The following is a 13,522-nucleotide window of genomic DNA, read 5'->3' on the forward strand; positions in this document are numbered from 1 at the left end:
CGGGTGCTGCCAGGAAGCAGGAGAGTGGCGGGGGCTTTGGTAATGGCCATTGTACCCGGAGATCTCTATCTGCCTTTGGTGAAGCCAGGAGTCTCCTCCTCAGGACTGTTAACTGTGTCTGACATCCAGTGGGGGCCCAGGCTGGACGGAACAAGGCCCAGGAATTCTGTGCTCGCTGGAAAGTGGGCCGCGCCTGCCATTTAAGGGCAGGAGTTGCTCTCCCATGAGCGTGCTCTTGGCTGGCAGCCCGTGAGGGTGACCCCAAGGTACCTGATCTGACCGGAGGCTCAGCACCCGCAAGTTGGACGGGCCACGTTCTCTAAGGGCCTTAACCTGACCACCTTCCAAAACATATCTTTGCAAACCAGAGCACCTGGGAGAGGAAGCGCCCCCAGGAAATATTCCACCCTCTCCCCCGGACCCCAGCAGAGCCAGGCTGCATGGGGACTACGTGGGCATCCAGTCCCCGTGGCCCCAGAGCATGGAAGGACCTGGATGCCGAGGAGCTGCAGCTCTGGATAAGCAGTTGAGTGTCTAGGCCATCACGGCCCCACTACCAGGACATCCGCGGTCAGCCAGGGCCTGCTGAAAGCACGGGATGTGAACCCCGGGGCCTCCTGGAGCCCCCGTGAGGCAACCTCTGACACAGCCCCACCACCTGCACCGACCACCTGAGCCAGGTCAATGAGCATCGGACACAGTCACCCAAGGCCTTCTCACCGGCTGGCTGCTTCCCACATCATGACCCCGTTCTGGTGGTGGTAACTATCCCTCAGCAAAGACATCCTCTACCCTCCCTCCCCGGCCCCAAAGCCCACTACTCTAGCCACCATGGCCTCCTTATTCATCAGTAACAGCCTTCCTTAGCTGCTTTATGGCCAGTCTCAGCTCAAATTTGTCTGTTGGTGTTGGAGGGCATTGTCCGAAGCCCTACACCTCTATCCAGGCCTTGTACTCCACTCACAGGCCCCTAACCCAGTGAGACTGTCATGCAGGCCCCAGGAAAACCTCGATAGGGTTTCAGACACAGCTATGATATGATTGGTTTACTCGCCACATATAGTAGTTTTCACTGCCTTTCAACCCAAAATACTCCTTTTCACAGAAATTGCTGTTTCTCTGCTGCTACTTCCACTCTCTCCCTGATGCTCCAGCCATATCTGGGGGAACTATGGTTAGCAGAAAGAACAGAGATACCCACCGGTTTTCCCGGGCCAGCAGACAGAGCCAGGCCCCAGGGGAAACAGCTCTCTGGCCCTCACCTGGCCACCTATGAGCCAATGGCCAGTCCTCAAACTGGGAGACCAAGAAGTGAGGCCCTTCAAGAGAGAGACTTTGAAACCTGTGGCCTTCTGACGCAAACTTCTGCCCTCTGTGCCTAACTCCTCTTCCACTGTTCCCTGCTTCACCCTGCAACCCCCAGACCCATCAGATAACTGAGGGCAGGAACCAGGAGATGGGGGGGAGGGGCTGGGCCTTCCACGGTACCTCTGCCAAGTTTAACCTTGACCCCAGGATTGGAGGAACCTGGGAAATTCCCACATCCAAATTTCGCCTGATTATACTGTGACCTGCCGCGGGGAAACCGAGGGAGCCCAACGCCCCTCTTGCGACAGTCTCCGCACTGCTGAGCCTCAGGACAAGCCTGCCCACGCCAGGCCCCCGCACCACATGGCTCTGAATGGGAGAGCGGGGCGCAGGTACCGGTACTTTTTAAAAGCTCCCCAGGTGATTTAAAGAGCTGCCTGTACTGAGAAGCCAGAGAGAGTCTGGGGAGAGGCGAAGATGTCCCATCGTGGCTGAGGGGCCAGGGGCTCTACTGAGAAGCACTCAGGCCAGGCCCCCTCCTCACACGGTTCAGCTCCCCCAGCCCCATCCTCATGCTCTGCTTTGAGTCCCGCTCCAGGCTGACAATGCTTGTTCCCACTCTGTGCCTCCTGTCTGCTCCCTTCACACTGATGAGCTGGCTGAAGGGTCTGCCTGCTTGTTCTCTTCCTCCTCTGGTTTGAGATGTGACTTAGCACGTTTGCACACCTGGGCTCACGCCCGACCACCTCCCACCACAGCCCCTGGCCCAGCCCAGGTTCCCAGGCTCCCGCGCTGCAGCTCCTGCCCTGCTCTGAGCGCCCACCTGCTCATCAGGAGACTGGGCAGTTTCCCGCAGAACCTCAAGGACATCCTGATGAATCTGCAAGGCCTAGAAGATGGGAAGAGAGCAAAGGATGTCAGTTGAATGAAAAAAATGAATGTAAATTCAAAAGCCTCATTTTAATCATTCATTTTCTCTGGCTCCGTGACCCAAACTCTTTCCGAATGTGCTATCAAGCTGCTAAAATGATTGATTTGTGCTTCCCAGAGATGTGCAGCCATGAAGGGAAGAAGAAATGAAGCAGGAGCTGGCGGCACACAGCAGCTGGGGGCTGATCGGCTGGGCTGTAATCTTTCTGGATTAAAAGCCAAAAGTTTGAAAATACAGGTTATGGAGTGACTGTGGAGTTAGCTGTAGGTTTCTGTCCTGGTCCTAGCTTTTGTTCTGAGTGATGGTTTTTCAGTCCTTATTGCATTAAAGAATAAAACAAAAAGCCTAAGGAAGTAACAGGAGGCCAGACGTGGACCAACAACAACAGAGTGGCATGAACAAAGGATGGTGATTAATCCCTAATCCAGTTCTGTGTACCTGAGGTCCAGGAAATAGAACGCAGGAGTATATCACACTGGCTCAGTGTCTCCAGCGGCTACAGCAGGCCTCTGTTGAGGGGAGGGGAGTCGGGCTGCAACACTTCCTCCCGTTGGATGTTGGACACCATCATGGCATCCAGAGGGGAGCTGGCAGGGGGTCAATCCGAGCAGAGCTTCTGTGTCTAGTGAGAGGCTGCAACCTGCACCTGTGTGAGTCAACAGGTCCTGTTTTTGACACCCCCAGAAAAGGGAGTGTCAGCCTTTGCCTATGAGAACCTGGGCATGGGCCTAGAGGCCTGAACGACTGGCCCTTTGGAAGTTTGCCTGGGTTTGCAGGGCCAGGGAATGGGGAAGGGGTGCCAGGAAGACGTGTTCAGACCTCCTGTCAGTCCGCTCCTCACAGGGTTCCACCCCTGGGGTGCTCCAGGCCACGCAGTTATGACATCTCATTATCTCCTCCCGACTGGGAGCCAGGTTTTGTGGAGCCCAGGGAGTATACAATTTGGGGAGCCTTTTCAGAAAATGGACACAAATTTACTGACGCAAAAAGCAGATACCAATACAAAAGCAGATACTTACCTAGAACGGCGGGCTACCTAGCTATTTCGCTTTGTTCTCGTCACAGTACATTTGGCTCCGGGTGTAGGTACCATCACTCCCATTTTAAAGGTCATGAGACTGAGGCCCAGATTGGTGAAGTGACTTGCCCAAGGTCAAACGTCAGGCAATGAGTTAACTAGGATTACAACCCAGATCAGTTGCATGTGACCCAACTGGGTGGTAACTTCCAATAACCTCTGATGGTGCTGGTGATAGAGATGCCACCGTTCTAGAAAGACTGGTTATCTAATTTGCTTCCTAAACTGATTTATGCCATCAGCCAATTCGGTTGTGTTTATCCAGGGCATATTTTGTGCCCGTGCAGGGCAGGGCCCTGGGAAGAGAGCGGTAATGGAGACAAACATAGGCCCTACTCCCCAGGAGGTGAATAGAGAATGAATCCCACTACCACCAGCACCTCTGGCCATTGAGCACTGGTGTGGGAAAGAAGGTCATAGGGCAAAACAGATATATTGTATTTTACCTGCTGGTCCCAAAGGCCTCCGGGGAGGAACCACGCGTGTTTAGGAAAATAACTCGATAAGCCTTTGGAAGTGGAAGATGAGAGCCTGTGGGCTCGAGTTGGAAGAATACTATGAAGCGGTAGCTGCAGTACTTTAGGTTAGGAACCAGGACACTGGCAGGGGCCAGAAAGGAGGAGGGAGAGAAAGAGGAGGTGGAAATGTCAGAAAGACTCGAAAAACCCAACAACCAGGTTATCTGTACCATTGTGTTTTTACAATCTCCACATCCCCAAAGTTTCAGTAAAGCTGGACCACACACATGGCCTTGAGAGAATGGTGAGTGTGAGTGTGAGTGTGAGGAAGTGTGTGAGTATGTAAAAGTGTGTGTGTGTGACTAAGTGTGTGTATGTGTGTGTGTGTGTGTGTGTGTGTGTGTCTGAAGCTGAGTTGCACACCTGGATTAGATTAAAAACCTAATGGAGGCAAGTATAATGGAGTAGAAACAAGAAATCTGATGCCTGAGGCTTTACTGGAAATCCTCCATTGGCATTGGATGGGTGGGGGTGTGAGATCATCTCTAGATCTGGAGGGCAGACAGGTCCTATCTGGCATCTGTGTTGTAAAAGGAAAGTAGCACTATTGAGCCCTCTGTGCACCAAGTCCCATGGCTCTGCCACACACACTGTCTCATGTAATCTTCCCCCAGTCATAAAAGATGGTATGTCTATCCTCGCTTTGTAGATAAAGAACTCAAAGCTCAGACAGATTAAACAACTTGCTGAGAGCAGTAAAAACTATTAAGAACAGATTCATCTGATGTCACAGCCCTTCCTGATTCCATGGCCTCCTCAGCCTGGCTGTGGTATTCCTTTCACTTTGGTCCATTTCTAGACCCATTCGTCCCAGGTTTCATCGTGAGGTCTAACAGAACACTGGACGTGGACAAGTCCAAGGCAATCAGCTGACAGTCTCCAGGTCCCTGCAAGACAAGTGCCCCGCTGTTTCCTCCCAGCTTCTCCTCTTCCTTCCCTCCCACCCCTTTCTCTGTTAGGATCCTCATGGAAGCCAGTGGAATATTACTGACCCAGTCACCTGCTCCCATCTCTTAAGTGGGGACAGTACTCCTCCCCACTGCCCAGGTTGTTCCTGAACTGTTGACCAAATGTGTGGAAGCTACTTTGAAGTGTGACCTCTCATTAAGTGAAAATCCTAGCAGCAAACACATATTACCTCTGTGGGTGTGTGCCTCTTCATAGAAATTGAAAGAAAAACATTTTAAAGGAGTTGTTTAAATAGATGAGGTCTTTCAAAACTTGACTGCAGGTAAAGTACTGGGTCATGCCAACTAATTTTATTTATTGATTGATTTATATAAATTTGTTTTTATAAATTTATTTACTTATTTTTATAAATGTATTTATTTATTTTTGGCTGCATTGGGTCTTCGTTGCTGTGTGCGGGCTTTCTCTAGTTGTGGCCAGCGGGGGCTACTCTTCATTGCAGTGCACGGGCTTCTCATTGCAGTGACTTCTCCTTGTTGCGGACAGTGGGCTCTAGGCACACAGGCTTCAGTAGTTGCGGCACGCGGGCTCAGTAGTTGTGGCTTGCGGGTTCTAGAGCACAGGCTCAGTAGTTGTGGCGCACGGGCATAATTGCTCCACAGTCTGTGGGATCTTCCCAGACCAGGGCTCGAACCCGTGTCCCCTGCATTGTTAGGCGGGTTCTTAACCACTGCGCCACCAGGGAGGTCCCCATGCCAACTGATTTTAACCTGTTGGCTATCTGACTGCCACTAAGACACAGTCGCTTAGTTTTTTCTTGGTGAAGTGTTAAATAGCTGTCAAGTCAGCTCTTGGGTGACAACAAGTGTCCAATTATCACTCAGAATGGAGTCTGGTCCCAGGGGCCTGCCTGTCCTTGGAGATTCGAGGAGAACTCCATGTGCTGGTACAGCTAGGCCCACACATCTAGGAGAAACAAATAAACGTGGTTATGTACTGACTGCCTCTTATGTGCCAGCCACCAGGCAAAGCGTGCTGCATCCGTAATCTTATGGATTAGCTGCCTGGCAGAGCAGGCACCACTGTTATCCCCCTTTTACAGAAGAGGAAAGTAATGCCGTGGTCACCAGCTTATAGGTGTCTGGGCTCATATTTAGGGCTCGTCACAAGCAATCCCAATCCAGTTATCCAGTTCTTCCCCAAATAGGGGCGGGATATTCTTCCCTGCCCCCTGATGTTGGTAACGTGTCCCTTCCAGGTGGAAGTGGTTTCCTCATCTGCAGTTGAGAAGAAATAGTATCTATCCCATAACCTGCTGGGAGGATGAAATGTAGTAATATATATGCAATAATGTATATAAAAATATAGCATAGGGTATGACACAGAGTAAGGGCTTAAGAATGTTAGCTGTTATTATTTTCATGATGATGATTACATGATGCTGTTCCTTAAGAATTTTCAGCATCTTCTTGTTACGTATTAAGTCATGGCCAAATGTCTCAGCCAGGCATTCCAGTTGTCACTTCCTTCCTGATGTTTCTGTCATGGCTCAGGAAGCTCTGAGGCAGGCCGCCTTACTTAGCACCTGAACTGTTTGAGGGAAGCTAGGAAGCTGAAGACAGGAGCCTGCCCTGAGGAGATGGGGCTGCTTCAGGTAGCCCAGCCTCAGGAGTGCTCTATTAGGACAGCAGCTGCCTCAGCCAAAACCTGATGGGGCCAGAAGCCCAGGCCAGCGGGAAGAACACAGCTGTTGGGGGCTGTATGAAGGCAGTCCTGGGAGTTAGTGTTGGACATCGTGCCCGTTGTTGAAGACAAGGTTTCCCTACTGTTTATAGCATTGGACACAAAATGTATATTTGGGTTCTTGTTCTGGGCAAGATGCAGTAAGCACACTTCAGCATGCCTCTCCCACTGAATGCGACAATAAATGTCAGACAGAATGCGTGGAGCAGCTATTGGAGGACAATGAAAAGTAAACAGGAGGAGGTGGATTAGGGAAGGAGAACAGAATTTGAGGTACCACCAAACCCACTGTGAGTCTCCCATTTTTACCCCCCTGGGATCATCTGGCCTAGATTCACAGGCAGTCTGAAAACTGGACATGAGCACCAGATGCAAACAGAAAAGGCTGCAAAAGGAACCCTTGCTGTCTGGTCTGAGGAATGAGAAAAGGGGCTCCTAAGTGTCAGAGAAAGTGAGGAAAACCCCTGGTTGTTTTTTTTTTTCCATCCTCCCACCCTGACCCCCAGCTAATCCCATGGCAGCAGCAGTGATTGCAATGGGGGCGGCAGCCAGGCAGGTACCTAAAACTTTGAGAGAAGAAAACCTTCCCTCTGACTAGAGGAGCTATGGTCCCAAGAAGGTAGGACAAAATCCCACTGCTTTTTTTTCTCCCTGTCCTTCCACTGCTTGGCCCATACTCAGACACACTCAGGGGAAGTGCACAGCTGAGCAGGGAAGCTAAATCCCCAGCTTATAGACCAGAGGGCCACATGGGAGCTGAAAATGTCAGAATGATCTCAGAAAAGAGAGAGCTTAAGAGAGAAGTCCCATGTGAGCTCCTGGGCTTATTTCTAAGCTCTGTGAGTTATGAGAACTGAACTGTGGATTAGAGAATCACCCAGACTCCCAAATGGCCACTGGGTAGCACATAAAGAACAGATCCAAGTAGCACTGCAAAGTCGTTGAAAACTGAACTGAAGTTGAAACCACAGTCCACAGAAGGTGGGTCAGGACCTGAGGCTGGATCGTAACCGTATCAATTACCTGCTAAAATAAAACAAAACAGAATTCAACATTCTCTTTAGGATTTAAATAAAACATAGAGTCTCAGAATATAACATTCAAATGTCTAGGATATAGTCGAAACTACTCAGCATATGAAGAACCAGAAAAATATCAACTTCTAAGGGAAAGGGCAATCAAGAGATGACACAGACATTGAAATTACTAGATAAAGATGCTAAAGCAGCTATTATAATTATGCTCCAAGAAGTAAGAGTGAATTCTCTTGAAATGAATGGAAAGATAAAAAATTTAAGCAAAGAGATTGAATGAAGAACTAAATAGAAATTTGGGGGAACTGAAAAATACAATAACTGAAATAAAACATTCACGATAGAATCAATAGCAAAATAGAGAGGAGTCAGTGAACTTGAAGACAGATCAATGGGGATTATCCAATCTGAACAAAGAGAAAAAAATTGAAAAAAAAAACAATGAACAGAGCCTTGGGGACATGAGGAACAATACCCAAAAGTCTAACATTCATATTATCAGAGTCTCAGAAGGAGAGGGAAAAGAGTATGGTGCAAACATTTTATTTGAAGAAATAATGGGTAAAAACTTCTCACATTTGGTGAAAGACATAAACTTACAGATTCAAAAAGCTCAGTAGGGGCTTCCCTGGTGGCGCAGTGGTTGAGAATCTTCCTGCTAATGCAGGGGACATGGGTTCGAGCCCTGGTCTGGGAAGATCCCACATGCCGCGGAGCAACTGGGCCCATGAGCCACAACTACTGAGCCTGCGCGTCTGGAGTCTGTGCTCCGCAACAAGAGAGGCCGCGATAGTGAGAGGCCCACGCATCGCAATGAAGAGTAGCCCCCCACTTGCCACAATTAGAGAAAGCCCTCCCACAGAAACGAAGACCCAACACAGCAAAAATAAATAAATTAATTAATTTTTTTAAAAGTCTCCATTCTTTATTTTTTTTAAAAAAAAGCTCAGTGAACCTCAAATAATATAAACCCAAAGGAATCCATGTCCAGACACATCATAATCAAACGGCTAAAAACTAAGACAAAGAAAAAATCTTAAAAGCAGCCAGAGAAAATGGTGCTTTATTATGCTCTATAGAGAAATGCTGATTGGAATCACTGTGAATTTCTCATATAAAACAATGGAGGTGAGAAGGAAATGGAATAACATTTTTAAAATGCTGGCAGAAAAAACTGTCAACCAGAATTCTTTATCTGGTAAAAACATTTTTTCAGGAATGAAGATGGAATAAAAATATTCTCAGTGAAGGAAAACTGAGAGAATCCTTTACCATTAGATATGCTCTAAAATAAATACTGAGGGAATGCTTTCCCCCTGAGACTGGGAACAAGGCAAGGATGTTCTGGGAAAAAAAAAATGATGGTGATGGGGAATAAATCCGTGGTTGCCAGAGATTAGGGTGTGATTGCAAATGAGGAACACAGGGAGTTTTGTGTGTGATGGACTGTTCTGTATCCTGTTGTGGTGATGGCATTAAACTATATATATGTGAAAACTCAGAACTGTTACATCCAAAAAGAAAAAAGAGAAGGAACGTGGAAAAAAGAACTGGGGTGGGGCTGGGACAGACAAAAGGAGAATGAACTGAAGCTCCCTCTCACCTCCACAAAACTCATTCAAATCCATCCACCAAAGTTCTGAAGACACCTCAGCCACCCATGAAAATCCTGCCCCTGAATTCCCATAAATTAGGCTCTTCCTTTTCCTATTACAAGAGATAAGCCCAGACTCTAAGAGCAAGCAATGCAACGCTTCTCATTCAGTTTTTCAAAAATGAGTTCTGGAGCAGGTACTGTGTGTTCAGGAGCCAGGGGTACAGATGTGAATAACAAGGGTTTAGCTCCCTACCCTTGTGAACTAAAGTCTAACAGGATAGGAAGCAGAGCACAGAAAATAAAAACATAAATCGAATGGTGATGGTGCCAAACAGGGACTAAACCAAGTTCTGGGATTCTGGAATGGGATTCTGGGACACGTCCACTCTTCACTTACTAGGGGGCTGCTGTGGGCAAGGATTTAACCAGTCCATGCCTCGGTTACCTCGTTTGTAAAGTGAGGGTAACAATAGTAGCTACCTCCTGAGGGTGTGAGAATTCTGCAAAATAATGTGTATTCCATAGGATTACTGTACCACTTGAACATTGTACGTGATCAGTAAATGTTAGCTACTCTAATTATTAGTAGTTTCAGAAGAACTGTACTTAGAGTTGCTTCAAGCTTCAGCGAAGTCTACTGAGCAGGTAGGAATTCCTCTCTTCTCCGCCCTACTTGCTTCATACTCCCTTCCCACGTATCAAGGGATTAGAGATTTCAGGAACTCTTAGGCTCATTTGCCTCTGCAGGCTCCCTGCTAAGGCGGCCTCTTCGTTAAAGGAATATAACCCTTTAGAAGCACTGTCCTCTCCATGGGGAGTGTAGAAAGCTCCTGGGATCAGAAAAAGCTGGGTTTGAAGGCTGGCTCTGCTGTGTGACCATGGGCAAGTGGCTTAACTTCTCTGAGCCTCATTTTTCCAATCCATAAAGTGTGACTAAACACACATGCTATTCAGAGTTGAGATAAGGTCAGCAAAGAACGTTTCATTAGGGTAGCTATTTTTGTTATTCAGAATCTAGGCAAAGGTTTATTCTGGGAATTGAATTAAGCAAGCCATCGGAGCGAGCAGGATGCAGAGCCCTGGCGTGGAAGTAATTGATGGGAAGACAGCCCCACCTCCATCCTGTCACTGTGCAAGACAGTGGGGTCCCCAGTCATGGGGTTACTGAGGGGTCAGAGCAGAAAGGACCAGTAAATATTAGTGGCCTAACCGCCTCATTTTCAGACAGGAAGGTGGACAGCAGTGACTTGCCCCAGGCCACAGGGTCCCTTGAAAGCTCAGCTGGGTCCCCTAAGTTTGGGGGTGTCACTGGACTTCTGTAAACACACGTGACTCCCCCACCAACAGTTACTGTGACTCAGGAAGGGGCCAACGGCCACCTCAGTGAGGGATGAGCAGGGAGGGTGACAGTGGGCAAGCGCGGCCTGGACACAGCTGAGAAAAAAGTCAAAGCCAACCATGGGGACGGTCCCTTCCAACAATAGGTTTCTTGTGCTCTTTGCCGTTTTAGCACCATTTTGTGGGAGCTTGCTCTATATGGACTGAGTCCTTTGCCATATTGTATGTTTGTTTACATGTGTACATGTGTGTGTACATACACACATGCATCTGTATATGCATACAGGCACGCATGCATGTATATGTATATTATATATAACATATATAAATATAAAGTATTTTCCTGCAGTCTAAAGCTTGTTTTTTATTTTCCTAAGCATGCTTCTTAATGAGAAGTTTTTAATATTGATGGAATACAATTTACTGCTTGTTTCTTTCATATATAGTGCTTTTTGTCCAGTCTTAAAAACTTTGCCTCCCCCTAAGTAGAGCATATTTTTCTGCTATGTTTTCTTCTAGAAGCTTTCTAGTTTTAGCTTTTACCTTAAGATCTGTCATGCATCTTGAATTCCTTGTTTGTGTGTGGTATGGAGTAGGGGGTCAAGGTTCTTTTTTTCCACGTGATACCCAGTTGCTCCAGCACCGTCGGTTGAGAAGACGTTCCCTTCCCCATGCGGGTACACTGACTGCACTGGGGGTCTATTTCAGAACTCTCTATCCTCTTCCATTCGTGTGCTCAGCTGTCCTTACATCAACACCACACTGTCCTGGTTACTGTAGCTTTACAGGAAAGCTGGGAATCAGGGAGTGTTAAGGTCTGCAACTCTGACTTATGAATGTCTTGACAAATCCAGGTTCTTTGTATTTCTACATAAATTTTAGAATCAGCATGCCAATTTCTACAAAGTCTTCTGGAACTTTTCTTTAATACTACACTGATTTTTTTTAGAGCAGTTTTAAGTTTACATAGAAAATGAACAGGAAGTGCAGGGTCCTCATATACCCTCCCTCATCCGGTTTCCCCTGTTATTAACATGGTGCAATAATGTGGTGCTCTTGTTAAAACTGATGAACCAGTGTGGATGCACTATAATTAAAGTTCAAAGTTTACATAGGGTTTGCTCTGTGTGTTCTGTAGTTCCACGGGTCTTGACAGATGCCTAATATCATGTATCTACCATTAGAGAATCATGCATACTAGTCTCATTACCCTAAAAATTCTCTCTCTCCTCCTGTTCATCCCTCCGGAGTCCCAACCGCTGGTAGTCACTGATCATTTTATGGCCTCTATCGTTTTGCCTTTTCCAGAACGTCGTATGACTGGACTCATACAACATGCAAACTTTTCAGATTGATTTCTTTAACTTAGCATGATGCATTTAAGTTTTTTCCATGTTTTTCAGTGGCTCAAAACCTCATTTCTTTTTACTACTGAATAAAATTGCACTGTATGGATGTACCACAGTTTGTTTATTCACCTAAGGACACAACCAAAGGACATTTTGGTTGCGTCCAAGTTTTGGCAATTAAGAGTAAAGCTGCTGTAAACATCCGTGTTCAGGTTTTTCTGTGGATATGTTTTCAACATATTTGAGTGACTACATTACGTCACTCCTTCCCTCCTGTAATCCTTCTGTGATGAGGAAAAAATGTTTTAAGAAAAGCAGGAAAATTTCTTTTAGAGGAAAAAGTCTTTGTTGAGCACAATTCCTTTATGACTGGGAATGGACAGCCTGGGGACATTGCTAGTTGGGCTAGAAGTAGAGAAACCACATATTTTATTATCCAAACCAGGACACTTTGGAGGGTAAGAGGGGTACTATTAACTTCACTGGCACAACAGGTATAATCTGTTTTATTCCCTTTAAACCTAAGTATACGTTCCTCCTTTTAGAAATGAAGCCAAGAGGTAGCTAAACTTCTGTGCCTTAAAGCAAACAACAAACGGAACCACAACAGGATGGCTAAATTTAAAATGACTGACCATACCAAATGCTGGTGAAGATGTGGAGTAATTGACACTCTCATACGTTGCTGGTGGGAGTGTGGGAAGGTACAACCCAACCACTCCATTCCTAGATATTTACCAAAGAGAAATGAAAGCATGAAACTCCAAGTCTTACACATGAATTTTAATAGGAGCTTTATTTGTTAAAGCCAAAACCAGAAACAACCTAAATCCATCAATAGACGAACGGATAAATTGCGGTATATCCATACAATGGAATACTACTCAGCCATAAAGACATATAAACTCTTAATGCATGCAATATTGAGGAATCTCAAAATCATTATACCGAATGAAAGAAGCTGGGGGGGGGGGAAGTAACATATTGGATGATTCCAGTTATACAAAACTCTAGGACATACAAGCTAATCTATATATAGAGAAAGAAGATCAGCAGTTTCTTGGGGATGGGATGGAGGGAGGAATGGATTACGAAGGGCACAAAGAAACTTTAAGGGGTGATGAAAATGCTTGAGGGGTCATGGTTTTATGTGTGTGTATATGTCAAAACTGATAGAATGGGACTCTTTAAATATGTGCAGTTTAGTGTACTTCAATTTTACCTCAATAAGGTTGGAAAACTTCCTAAAAATAAAAAGGAACATAAAAAGGAATGCTCTTAAAGACCTTTAAAAAAATGAGAGATTTTGGGGGGCAGTTTATCATTGGAGTCAGTGAACCAAGGTGGAGAGTAGAAGATTGAGGGGGAGGAAGGGGATGCAAGAAGTTGAGTCTGGAGATAACAGAAGAGAAAACCAGGGAACATTCCCCAGTTAGGGTTGGGGCCTCAGGAGAGGGAGTACCAGGCTTTAAGACTAATGATGTCTGACAGTCACTTTTATCTGCTGTGCTGTCACCCACACTTATACCCTGAATCTATAATTAGAAATGTAATGGCCTTGGATGAGCGTTGCTTTGTGGAAATAAAGGAACTGGGTCTCTCTGTGTGGATTCAGGATAGTGAGAAAGGGACAGCTAAAATATACAAGATGGGAGAAAGATCCAGGGTTCACTGGAAACAGAAAATCACAGTCTGAGTTGACCTGGTGAAATGTCTG

The sequence above is a fragment of the Leucopleurus acutus genome (genome assembly GCF_964270905.1).
Source record: "Leucopleurus acutus genome assembly, chromosome: 9".
In the NCBI taxonomy this organism is placed as follows: domain Eukaryota; kingdom Metazoa; phylum Chordata; class Mammalia; order Artiodactyla; family Delphinidae; genus Leucopleurus; species Leucopleurus acutus.